The sequence below is a fragment of the Macrobrachium rosenbergii genome, chromosome 41 (genome assembly GCF_040412425.1).
Source record: "Macrobrachium rosenbergii isolate ZJJX-2024 chromosome 41, ASM4041242v1, whole genome shotgun sequence".
NCBI classification, from domain to species: domain Eukaryota; kingdom Metazoa; phylum Arthropoda; class Malacostraca; order Decapoda; family Palaemonidae; genus Macrobrachium; species Macrobrachium rosenbergii.
The window spans coordinates 15697881-15712153 of NC_089781.1; the positions used below are offsets into that span (position 1 = coordinate 15697881).

At 34.9% G+C, this 14273-nt stretch overlaps 1 long non-coding RNA gene across 1 annotated transcript in view; it reads right to left on the reverse strand.

The window, feature by feature from the left end:
- Positions 1–2197, reverse strand: part of LOC136826665 (uncharacterized) — a 12940-nt gene extending 10743 nt beyond the window's left edge. Inside the window, exon 1 of the long non-coding RNA XR_010849682.1 lies at positions 2075–2197. This is a non-coding gene — a long non-coding RNA (uncharacterized lncRNA). The remainder of the gene's footprint in view (positions 1–2074) is intronic.
- Positions 2198–14273: the final 12076 nt, after the last annotated feature.

Consider the following 14273-nt stretch of genomic DNA (forward strand, 5'->3'; position numbering starts at 1 on the left):
CACTGTTGCATTTATTTCTGAATAACTGTGATACAACCAAAACATTTTAGATTGTAAAATGTATAGACAAGCCTCCATAGATGTGAAAGTAGTTAAGATGTACCCAAAGTTTACCACTGATCCTTGGACTGCATTGAGGGAAGAGGAGTTCTGATGGATGTTACAAAGTCACCAGATAGGCAAAGGAACACATGACATGGTTATCTGCCTTTTGGGTTCACAGGTACAGTGTCTATCTAAGAGGGGATTTTCATGTTTCCCCATTTCCTTAATCTGGACAATAATGACAAGGAAATTTTAAGCTAAATACTCCCTAAGTTCCTGTGTCCATTACAAAACACAGCCATCAACTTCACTTCCAAGACAGAACCTTTACTTTTAAAGTGAAGTTTGCATTCACCAACTGCAGGAACCCTTTCCATGTTTACAAGTTATGGATCTTTCCTGGATAGTGACCCCAAGCAAAGTTCGGGGATCGTTATCTAGGACAAATATTTCTTTGGGGTCATTATCTTTATGATATTTACAGTCTTTTGTTTATGTTCTTACAGTCGTCCAGCGTTGTGGCTCACTATCTAGGAAAGATCCCAAGTTATTCTCTATTAGCAATAAATGTGTTGCAACAGGGAGACCTAGTTCTCATCTTGCAATGCTGTTGGTGGCCTACATGCATGCAAAAAATATAAAACCAAAGACTCTGCTGTCATGCTATAAAAGCTATCATGATTATTTAATTATCAGACATATTATTAAACAGCAAATTCTGGCACTGCAAATCTGCCACATATGGTGTCAAGGTTACTAAACAGATTCTACAAAACCAATCAAATATTATATCAACCACTAGATTACTGTCAACTTCAATTAAATACAATGTAAAGACCTTAACAATACAGTTTTTGTAATCTGTCAATCAACTGCATATGTACAGCCCATGATTCTATTACCTAACCTGCTGTTGAGAGCACTTAAAAATTCACTGACAAACTAGTTAGATTATGCAACTTTTTTTTTTCCTTTAGCTAATTAGCCATATTTAAGAATACCAATTTTGGTAAAAGCTTTACAAAGCAAAACCATATTAAATGGAAAATTCACAGCTATTTCAGTGGTTGAATGCTGGGAATATATATAAAAAGTTCCACTGTGATACTGCACCATTAATATGGCTTTGTAATGCTTTTCCATTACTATAACTCTTATTACACAACCCTCATGGCTTTGCATTCAGTATGCAGCCAGTCAATAGTATTTAACACATGGACATAATCTTACCAGTATAATTGTGCTGGTAGGGTATAAAGACAGCAAAATTTGTTGCAGAATCTGAAGCCTGGACTATATAATTTTTTTACACTGTATTTGTAAATAAAAGTTACAATTGTTTTAGTTTATTGTACTTGAATATTCTGAACCAACTCAAGAGGTTGTAGCCTACATATTTCCCCACCTTAAACACTACATTGTCAACTTTTCCCTCAACTTTAATCACCTCTTACCTCCATAGGCTAAGCTATTACTTCAACTGGGCTATTCACTATTAGCCTGATGAAATTTGTGACCATGTGACCAAATTAATTGACAAGGCAACACAATCCCACATAGTAAAACCTTCAGCCATTGCAGAGTTACAATGACTTCGCAGCTTTTCGTGTTGGGGTGAAATCGCAGCTCCCTTTTGTAGGACACATTAGCTGAAGTGCAATATGTTGTCTAGGATGCCAAAATACTTGTGACTGATAATGAGAGTTGCCGTAATACCCTCAACAGGCTAGAGTCACAGTTCAGGTCATCATTAAATGCCAGGTTAAACCCTTCAGGGTCAACATTTCTTTCCTTCATCACCTCTGGTCTACATAGGCTATTCAATACTACAGCATTTCCCCAGTATTAGGCTGGTCCATTTTTACCTACACAGGCTATTACTATTAGAAAGTAACAAAAGGCCTTCAAAATGAAACTGGCAGCCATTCCAGGGTTAATGACTCTGACATCATTCATACTGCCATGGACTTTAGGCTGGCCTAAGTTACTTCCATAAACGACTTAATTACAAATAATTACACATTTTTACCTCTTTCTATAATTAGAAGTTTACATTTCCATTACAGATTAAATTTCCACGAGCTTCAAAAATCTTTGGGACATTACCAAGGTTACCTTACCCGGTGGCCGGTGGTCCTTGCAGTGGCAATGTATTTAATTTAGTGTTGCCACGCCACCAAAAGCGTTTTCCCCTACACCAGAGGTTATTTTCCCCTACTTTTCCCTACGCACCAAATGTAATAATGGGATAAATGAAAATGAAGTAATACATTTTAGTTTCAAATCATATTGAAAATAAACATTCCAAATTTTAGGTACAAAAAATGAACTCAGTTAAAGGAAATATGTATGAAAATTTAATGCATTTATAGCAAATGCAAATAAATAATAAATTATTGCAAAAACATTGATTCAACACTAAGAATTAGTCAAAGAAATTTGTTTATTTCCAGGAGGAAAATTAGATTTTACAAGAAAAATTATAAACATGTATTGAGTTTATAATATATGTAAATAGATTTTAGATTGTTTTACTGCAAAAATCATGGATGTAACAACAATATTGCCTTTAATCAATGAGAGAGGATAAAGGGATTCTGCTCAAGTAACCTATGAAAATACATTTCTAAGAGAAATGTTAATGCATTCATAGTAAATAAACGTAAATAAATGCCAGATTATTCTATTACAAAAAAAGCACTGATGCAACCTTAAAAAAATCCTTCATTCACTTTGAATTTAATTAATTTCACTGTCTGCATATTTTTCAAAGTACCTTGATTGCAGGCCAATTGAAAGAAAGATTTTTTTCTAACTACCATTGAAACAGCATTCAATTCTGCTTTAATCCTACAGTCATCCTTTAGTTCAACAAACCAAACATGGTCATTAGCTGATTTGTAGTCAGCCTTTTGGCAAAACGCTTATGAGAATCCGATTTCGTATGACCGATGAGTTCCGATTTTCCCGCCACAATTCCTTATCACATATTTTGTAGTGAACCTCTTCGTCTGTCGTGCTTTCCACCGCTTAACCATCCTAAAATACGGCTCTCCTCTTCCCATTCTTTCATATATCTTTGGCACGGTAACCTTTTTCAGTTACATTAGGAGTAATTACAAAAATCACAACGCAACATCTGTGTGATTAATAATAAAGCTCCACTCACAATCCTTATCAGGAACTGTCTAGCTGAAGCTAAACTGAGATTCAAAATCAAAAGTTTGAACCTGAAACACGATGTCCCTTAGAATTAGCAAGCAGCCTACTGAGTTTTTAATACTATCATTGCTATGCTGGACTGTTTAATATTTTCACAGATACCATTTATATAAACAATTTTCCTTTTGTTTTTATCTAGAATATTAAATAAAAAACATATTTATAAGGCAAATACGTCAAATTCCCCTACACCCCCGCAATACAAAGGTCATTTTCCCCGTAGTTTCCACTGCACCCTACGGACAACAGATTTCCCCTATCGCAGGGGAATCCTCCTACGCGTGGCAACACTGTAATCGAGAACTAATTTCCACTACGAATATAAATTGAAAATGACGCGTTTCGAAATGACTCGATGTCATTGAGGGGTAACGGAACTAAAACTTTTCTTTACGATTAATCTAAAATGTGAGTATTTGTGTACGATTGTCCGCTCGTTAGATTAAGCCTCTTTTTATAAAAAGTAGGCTACAGATGGGTCTTTCGTAAACAGCGATGAAAATAGACTACGCGAAAATATCGCTAATTGGAAGTATTTCCTGTAAAGTTTGCTGTAAGATGCGCTTGAAAATCGTTTTCTTTGCTCAGTAACTAACAGTTGTCTTCTGACAATAAAAATCGTTTAGATGCTTTGAACGGACAGTAACTGTCGTTTCACAAAAATGTGTGTCTTTCGATATATATATAATATAAAAAGCTATATATAAAATGTAGATACTTAATGAACGGACAAATGTGTATGTATGTTAAATGCATACATATATATTTACAAAATGTCATGTATTATACATACATATATATATATATATATATATATATATATATATATATATATATTTATATATATATATATATATATATATATATATATATATATATATATATATATAATACATACATACATACATGTGTGTGTGTGTGTGTGTGTTTTACATGCATCCTGCCCTTGTGAGTTCCACTTGTTTTCTTTTTCTTCCTCTTTATTTCATTTTGATTATGCAAGATGCTGATTATAATTACAGGCCAACAGTTTCAACACCTTTTGTCTATAAATATCACTGTTTGTGAATTGAGAGTTAATGTACCCCAAAAAAATTTAAAAAATGCATTGAGAGTTAATGTATTAAAAAATAATATCTCCAAAAGCAAGGATTTATAAATATATGTGTGACCTCATTCTCTCTCTCTCTGTCTCTCTCTCTCTCTCTCTCTCTCTCTCTCTCTCTCTCTCTCAAAATACCAGAGAAATGTGTCTTCAGCGCTAAAAATCGCTGTATGAACAAGCATACTAAAACACAGTGTATAATTTGCATTTTCACATATATTTTCCTAGCATGAACTAGACGTCGCAACGAAAAACAGGAATGGTTTTAGTTACATCTCTCTCTCTCTCTCTCGCAAAATACAGGACTACTGCTTCTACAGTTAAAATTCGTTGTAGGAACAAACATACTAAAAAACCGCACTATTTCAATTTTTACAAATATTTTCCTAGTGTGAACTAGACGTCACAACTGAAGATAGGAATGATTTTAGTTCTCTCTCTCTCTCTCTCTCTCTCTCTCTCTCTCTCTCTCTCTCTCTCTCTCTCTCTCTCTCTCTCTCTCTCTTCATTTGAAAAACAAGATCATCTAAATTCACCGTTGCAATTGTTAACGCCAAACTGCGGAATAACTTTTCCAGTTTCAAACAACAGAGCGTTTTTTTACTTCAACATTTTTCGCCTCTGTTTTTATTCCTATCGGAATCATTCCTTTTTTTTATTATTTTTTTTCAGAAAGGGGGAAAGGCAAAATTTTACATAGTTGCATGGCGTTTAATTTCTTATTTTTGCCATTAAAGCTCGTTAAGATAAAGAGCTATCAGTAAAGAATTTATGCTATTCATGAGCTTGTATTACTTTTACAATAATCATTCATTCATCATTGTGATAATGTCTTTTTATATTTATCGCAAAATTAACGCCCACCTGAGACGCCAAAGGGACAAACAACGAAAGAAAAACAGCAAAGACAAAGAAGCAAGGGAGTGCAGAGGCGGTGGAAAAACAAACAATTGTATACGTGTTAGAAAATAATCAACAGAAAAGATAAAAAAAAAAAACTAAGCAAAGAAGCACAAATCTAATTAGTATATTTCCATCGACATTATATATTATACATATAATATATATATTATAAATAAAATATATATATATATATATATATATATATATATATATATATATATATATATATATATATATATATATATATATATATATATATATATATATATATATATATATATATATATATATATGTATAAATGGATAGATAAATGGATATAGGTATAATATAGAAATTAGGCAAAAGGTCTAGCGCTGGGACCTATGAGGTCATTTAGCTCTGGAGGGAAACTGAGCGAGGAAAGGTTTGAAAGGTGTAACAGGAGGAAAACCTCGCAGTTGCACTACGACACAATTGTTAGGAGAGGGTAGCTAGCAAGATGGAAGTAAGAGAATATGAATGGAGTGGAGTGGAGATACAGTAAAAGAAATCAAAGTGGTTGCAGGTAGATGGCGAAGGGACGCTGCAAAGAACCATAAGTAATGCCTACAGTGCACCGTGTGAGGTGCACTGACAGCACAACCCCTACGGGGGTCTGTGTATATGTATTCATGTTTATTTCTGTGTGAACATACATCTGTAAACGGGGTGAGTGTCCGTGTCAAGAGGAAGACATTGCCCGTTGGAGTTCCATATATAGAAAGTCGACACCATCATTAAATCCCGTGAACAGGAAAAACCCTCCAACCTTATAACACGAAGAAAAATAACGACGCCATGGATTGTGCGAATTTGAAAAGAAATTCACTCGTTATGTTTCTCTTCAGTTGAAAAGGTCAATGATCTGGTTGCCGACGGAACAAGAGATCAAAAGAAATGTATCCTTTTATCAACTCTGTGAAATATGGTCGTGAGCCTTACCGCGATGTTGAAAGGTCCGACAAGGGAACTCTGGGCTTCACAACAAAAAGGTTCAGTTTTATCAAAGAATTTTACAGAACGATTGGAAATAAACCTAACTTCTGAGGTCTAGGTGATTTCGATTACATACGAGCTGGGTGGGGGCCAAGTCTTAAGTCGTATGGATAATGAGAATACGGCGATTCTCAAGTGATTCTGAGTGACGCGAGATGGTTCATTTCGACCTAGACAGTCCGTCCTTAGTTTCACTACAGAGCAAATCGGTTCTTAAGCACCTCTACTCCCTTTTCTTGACACTATGGCAACGGATGACGGTACCTAATTCAGCACTTGTATCTATACCAAGGCTGCAAATGTCAGTAGCTCTTTGTATTCAGAAGGGTAATGCAGCTAGGCCTATAAACAATCATTTGAATCCATTTACGTTAACTGAAGAATACAGAGCACAGGTGTTTGGGGAATGTGATCGCATCTACAAGGTCGTAACCGATAACGGCTATCAAGGCCATATGACGGAAGACTGCATCAAGATCAGAAACAATAATAACAAGTAAAAAATGCGTCTAAGTTTCTTCGGCGCATTCGAGTTGTCTGTACAGCATATAATGCTGTATGAGCCGCAGCCCATGCAACTTACAGCCACGGCCCGGCGGTGGCCTGTCCTATAGCGTTGCCAGACGCACGATTATGGCTAACTTTAACCTTAAATAAAATTTAAAAAAAACTACTGAGGCTAGAGGGCTGCAATTTGGTATGTTTAATGATTGGAGGGTGGATGATCAACATACCAATTTGCAGCCTTCTAACCTCAGTAGTTTCTAAGATCTGAGGGCGGACAGAAAAAGTGCGGACAGAAAAGGTGCGGACGGACAGACAAAGTCATCTCAATAATTTTATTTAACAGAAAACTAAAACCGATAATGACGTCGACGGCACTGTTAGAATTCACCTCCGAATGTTATAAAGAAAGGCACACAGGCGTGGGGAAAAGACTGAAAATCACAAGTGGAAGTAAAATTAAGCCTAGAAAAGCCTTGGGAAGGTTGACTTGAGGGATCTTTTGCAACGTAAACCTGACGATGTCTCTAGGTATGGAAAGCATAACAGTTACACAGGGATGAAGGAGCACTTACTTGTGATTATTATGAATTTACTTGTTTTTAAGTGAGATGTAAATCCCCGAATAATATTTACGATTGAGAACACTACGATGCACAGCAACAACGTAACCATGAAGCTATCTTTTAACAATTTACCAAAGCAAGAAATAATCTTCACCAATAAATGTTTTCCTCCTTAGCACTGACATTATTCAGTGCCAGAGAACTCTCCATCATTAAACAATATCTGGAGAAGTATCTGTTCAATACAGAAGCCAATAATCAAAATTCAATCATGACAGCACCCGCGTGTCGACGAACCATATGACACGTGTAGTAAGAATTACTGATGACATAATATTAGAACGAGTGAGGGCCTTAAGGCCATTGTCTCAGAGACAGGACACTGAGTGTTGTGATACAATATGTACATGTATTTTATCAAATTTATTGCTTCTGCTTACTAATCCTACTACTATTACTACTACTAATGCTACTATTATTATTGTTATCACCGCTATTAGTATTATCAGTGCTGTAATCATTACTGATGTTAATATTAAGATAAGATAATTTAAGAGTGTTACCACTATTTATTATCATTAGACGAAAACAACAAACCAGAATGCAAAAGTAACCTAATCCCAAACCCTAAAAGTAATCTAATCCCAAATTCTAAAGGTAACCTAATCCCAAACTCTAAAAGTAATCTAATCCCAAACCCTAAAAGTAATATGGTCCCAGACCCTAAGAGTAACCTGATCCCAAACCCTAAAAGTAACCGAATCCCCAAACCCTAAAAGTAGCCTAATCCCAAACCCTAGAAGTAATCTAATCCCAAACCTAAAAGTAACGTAATCCCACACCCTAAAAGTAATCTAGTCCCAAACCCTAAAAGTAACTTAATCCCAAACCCTAAAAGTAATCTAATCCCTAACCCTAAAAGTAACCTAATCCCAAACCTAGAAGTAATCTAATCCAAAACCCTAAAAGTAACCTAATCCCAAACCTAAAAGTAACCTAATCACAAACCCTAAAAGTAACCTAATCCCAAACCCTCAAAGTAATCTAATCCCAAACCCTTAAAGTAATCTAATCCCAAACATAAAGTAACCTATTCTCAAACCCTAAAAGCAATCTAATCCCAAACCCTAAAAGTAATCTAATTGCAAACCCTAAAAGTAATCTTTCCCAAACCCTAAAAGTAACCTGATCCCAAACCCTATCACTCTCAAAAGGCCTTTGCTCCCTTACAGCTCGCATTACAAAAACCTTATGTATTCATACACTCTCAAGTGTATGAATACACTATGTCTAAATATCCTCCATCAAGCTTCGACATCTGGATAGAAGGAAATGTATTGAGGATTTATAAACCTTGACAATTAGGTCAGAACTGCATTCATTACTTTGCAGCTTAGTATTTGATACATTTATTATTATTATTATTATTATTATTATTATTATTATTATTATTATTATTATTATTATTAGCTATACCAAGCTATGTGGAAATAAGTTCATTTTCTCTTAACTACCCACAGAAACATGAAATCATCAACTCGCTCAAATAAGAATCCCGAGATGAACTTTTAGCCGCGGTAGCGGAAGTGAGACACACAAAAACTCGTACCTAATTCAGGATTCAATTCTTGAACAACATGATTTCACAGCTTGCATTTTAAAGAGGCTTGCGTTGCATAATGGAGAAACCCTGTTAAGCTTCTTAGCTCTTCTTGTTGGTTTTCAGAGGTCCGTGGAGTGATTAGCGAGGTCGAAGCAGGAAGTTAAAGTTTTAGAAAAAAAAAAACTGAATAAATTAGGTTAATAACAAGGTAGTTGGGATTTCGTGAGCTAAACTTTGTCTTTATAATGAAAAAATGGTCCTTCTTTTGATGTTTTGTCAACAAAAAAACAAGTAAAAAATGCGCCGAAGTTTCTTCGGCTAAATCGAGTTTTCTGTACAGTGTACAATGCTGTATGAAACTTTCAGCCACGGCTCATGGAATTCTTAGCCGCCGCGGCCTATGGAACTCAGCCACGGTCCGGTGGTGGCCCGTGTTGTTGGTGCCTATAGCTGTGCCAGAAGTACAATTATGGCTAACTTCAACCTTGAATAAAATTAAAACTACCAGGGCTAGTAGAGAGTTGCAATTTGGTATGTTTGATGATTGGAGGGTGGATGATCAACATATCAATTTGCAGCCCTCTAGTCCCAGTAGTTTTTAAGATCTGAGGACGGACAGAGAGGGTGCAGACGCACAGACAACTAAAAACAGCAGACTCTTACTCTTAAACATCTCTTATGTACGTATTTTAAAATGGATAGGTAATCTAACATCAGACCACAGTTTCTTTCTATTTTTTTTCTGAACATGAAAGTGTCAGTGTACATCACGAGATATCTCATCATAAACTATCCCATTTTTTTTTATAGAAAGATGACAGTCATCAGATATTCAGGTCATTGAATATTCATTTTCTTCTAACGAGCTTATAAGATAACTTTTGTCTGGATTTCTTTTTATTAGATAATACAATTTAACTGTATACTCTTCAGGTACCTTGTTAAAGTTTTGACGAAAATATTAAAAGAAAAGTATATGCAAATTTGAAGGGGTTATAATTTTTTACTTATACACTTTTTATAATAAAGCCAATAGAAACTTCACTAAGTTCAATATCTCATGTATTTTTTTTTAATTAGAGTGGTCAGGAATTCAACAATGAAATGACATGCCTAAATCTTCATACATTTCATATTTGAATTATCATAATGTGATATATATATATATATATATATATATATATATATATATATATATATATATATATATATATATATATATATATATATATATATATATATATATATATGTATGTGTGTGTGTGTGTGTGTATTTGAATTGATGCAAATTCCTCCGGACGTTCCCTTCATTTGGGTCAAAAGGCACTTAAACTTCTAAGAATCTCTCTCTCTCTCTCTCTCTCTCTCTCTCTCTCTCCCTCTCTCTCTCTCTCTCTCTCTCTCTCTCTCTCATGGATAATACCTCAACTAACTTATCCGTGAGTAATTAATCACCAACTATTTACTGGAGTTTACATAGCCCTCCACTTACGAACTACTGACTTGAAGATAATCTTTTTATAAACAATAATAAGGCTAAATTATTGTAACTTCAGGCAAACATCAGGAGGGCAGACATGAAACTCTTGTTATGCAAATACCATACCGTTATTTTCATTAAAATAATAGCAATCATCAACTATATCTGGAAGAAAATTTGGTTTGGGAATAACTTTATCGCCTTCAATAACTCTACGGTGCTTATGAAAGTGCGTTGTTTTGTATGTTGAGTGTTCCCTACTTATAAATGAAGGTTTTATAATAATAATAATAATAATAATAATAATAATAATAATAATAATAATAGACATCATGCTTCCACATACACCTATATATATATATATATATATATATATATATATATATATATATATATATATATATATATATATATATATATATGTGTGTGTGTGTGTGTGTGTGTGTGTGTGTGTGTGTGTGACATCTCTAAAAATATATATCCTTTCATTGACAATGATTTTATATAGGCACATTCTCTTTGAAAGATCAAATTTCGAACGCCCCCTAAAACTCATTCATATTTACCATTCCACTCCTAAATCATTTTCAAATTGAATAAAGAGAATGCGTGGCTCAACCAGATAATCCTCTTATATGAATAAATCTGTATTGTGTGTTTTGTTGCATCAATCCATTGCCCCAAAAATTCTACAAAAGGATGTAAATGGGATTCTGGCCAAATAAATGGGCTTATTGGATCACCTGAAATATGTTTATAGATGTGCTATCGTTTGTTTGTGTCTGTAGTCACTGTTGTTTAGTTTGATGAGTTGTGACATCCATTCAAATGTGGATTTTAAAAGTGACCAAACGTATATTAGATTGTTCAAGACCTATATAAGTTTGGTAGAGTGTTCAAGAGCTATGCAAGCATGGCGTGCTGGGCATTATGCTTCTCGCAGACTATACCAAAGGCCCTATGCAATGGGCATTAAGGTGGCCACTAACGTTCAGTTATAACTGAGCAGTTATGCTTGCACAGTCGGCCCGTGCCGGTAAATCTGATCCCATTAACGTTCAGTTTTGCTGCATAACAGCGCAGGTATAACTGAGCGTTAGTGGCCACCTTTAGTCCCACAACTGCACTGCTTTGAGCTCCCTGCCTTTCCCTCACTCCTTTTGCTTTGTTTACACATATCTGTCCACCTTCTTTAACATATTCTTGCTCCACATTTGACCTTTTCCTTAAGGAAAATACATCGGGCCAGCCCAAGAACCTAGAACTGTAAATTATTGTCTTTTTAAACCATTTTGGGCTCATTTTAGCAATGAATGGTGCACGTCTTTAAAAGTAATGGAGGAATTAAATGGTAATGGGTGAATTTTCATAACACTGTGTTTTTCATAATAATTATCTAAAGCAAAGTATTCACAGAGAAACATCAACCCTCTTCAGTTCTAGCTTGTTTGATTCTTTCGCTTCCTAAGAGTGTTATGTATCTAGAGGAATGATAAATACTTAAAAATAATTTTTTTTAAAACGCACTGTAATTTCAGTAAAATAAAAGTAAGTTATAAAATGCTAATAAAGAAAGCGCACAGCATATCTTACCCGTTTGTGGCAGAACTGTAACGGGAATCTTAACGTACTTTATTTGAAAATGCTTATGACACAACCGATTACCCTCCTGTGAATTCTTGTTAGTTATCATAAATTACCTGTTCCTAACTTAGGTTCCATAATAATGATATAAAGCTGATTAAAACAACAGCTAAAACAAGGAAAAGATATTTCAAGCTTAGTCTAAGATTATCCTGTTTTTTGTGAAATTTATACTTTTCCAAAATTGATCAAATCCTAATCTAAAGTCAGTCCTTGTCATTTATCACATTTTACATGTTCTCCCGTTAAACTTTTCGTTGTGTTGAGGAAGGTGACATCTTTAAAGCTTGTAAACTGGGAAGATTAAGACGTGGTTTCTGAAATGCGATCAAATCTGCCTCCGAAAAGCACCAGACCTCCCAGTGGGATCTATAGATAGAACAATGTTCTTTAGTAGAGGCACTTCAGAACCATAAGTCTCCTCCCCATAGGAGGCAGTGCCGTCAGTGCACCTCACGCTGTGCACTGTAGACATTACTTCAGGTTCTTCTCAGCGTCCTCCTGGCCCCTAGCTGCAACCCCTTTCATTCCTTTTACTGTACCTCCGTTCATATTTTCTCTCTTCCATCTTACTTTCCACCCTCTCCTAACAATTGATTCATAGTGCAACTGCGAGGCTTTCCTCCTGTTACACCTTTCAAACCTTTTTATGTCAATTTCCGTTTCAGAGCTGAATGACCTCATACGTCCCGGCGCTTGGCCTTTAGGCCTAAAGTATATTTTCTGTTCTATTCTATTCCATAAGTTGTGGTTTGCTGCGACTCACTGATTTGATCCTGGACGAAAGACTTTAATAAGTCCTTTATCTGTATATTCCATTAGACTGTTTCAATTAAGGCATTATCATATCAGTCTTCGCAATAATTAAGTGTCAAGACGCTGGAGAATATGCGAGATGGATAGAATCGGGTTTTATTTAAAATGAAAGCTCGCTGTAACCCGACACAAAATAAATGATAGCACAGCATTTTCAGAATGTCCTTGGAATAAAGGACGCGGCATTCATATACTGTTTTCATTCCTCGATAAAAAAAAAAAATTTTGTGTTAAGTTTAAAGTCGAGTAAGATAAAAGGGGTCCTGGTAGTTTAAAGCTTATCAGGTTCTCTTAATAGATTTTTATTTGTACCTTGGCTGGCTAAACACTTCACTTTCAAGCACTGCTTTTCTAAGTAGGCACTCCAAGCGAACGTTACAACCTAGTAAAAAACAGTTTTATATTACATGTCATCCTGAAACATTTTTTATATTCAAACTTTCATTTACTTCCAAAATAACGGTTCTTATTCAGTAAACAATTTAAATTTATCTAACTTTGAAGCTTATCCTTACTAATATTAATTTGATAAATCCTTGGAACTTGTCATCAGGAAAACTGATTTGACTGAACTTTAGACCTTACCGTACTACGATTAGTTTAGTTGAACTTTTGACCGCATCCTCAATAAGACTGATATTTTTAGTCTTCAGAACTTGCACAAAAATTAATTTGATTAAAATCTAGAGCTCGTCCCTTGCCCTCTTTATTATCTTGTCTTGCTTTATTATTATTATTATTATTATTATTATTATTATTATTATTATTATTATTATTATTATTATTATTATTATTATTATTCAGAAGGTGAACCCTATTCATATGGAGTAAGCCCACAGGGGCCATTGCCTGAAATTCAGGCTTCCAAAGAATATGGTGTTCATTAGAAACAAGTAACAAGTGGTAATGGGAAATACAGAAAGAAGAGATCAGTTATTACAAAAAAAAAAAAATTAACAAATTAAAGAATAAATGGAATAACACAAGGAGAATTGTTTTAGGGTAGTAATGCGTTGCATTTTCGCTTGAACTTTTGAAGTTCCAATTGCACAACATCCTCAGGGAGACTGTCCCAAAGTCCTGCGGTGTGTGGAATTAAGGACCATTGGAACAGAAGTTCGACAGCAAGACATATTTACTTTCCTAGGTCCGAGAAAGTTAGTGAATTTACTCTCTCCTTTTTAACCGGTACTTTCCTTACATGGGAAGAACCTAGGACGTAGAATGAAAGAATCAAAACGATTTTAGTTGTTAGTGGAATATTCCTATTACAACTCTGTTTAATGTACATGCCCTTACATATACGTGGGCACTTACATATGTGCCGAATGTATACTTTTTATCCTGATCAACAAGGTCTAGAAAATACG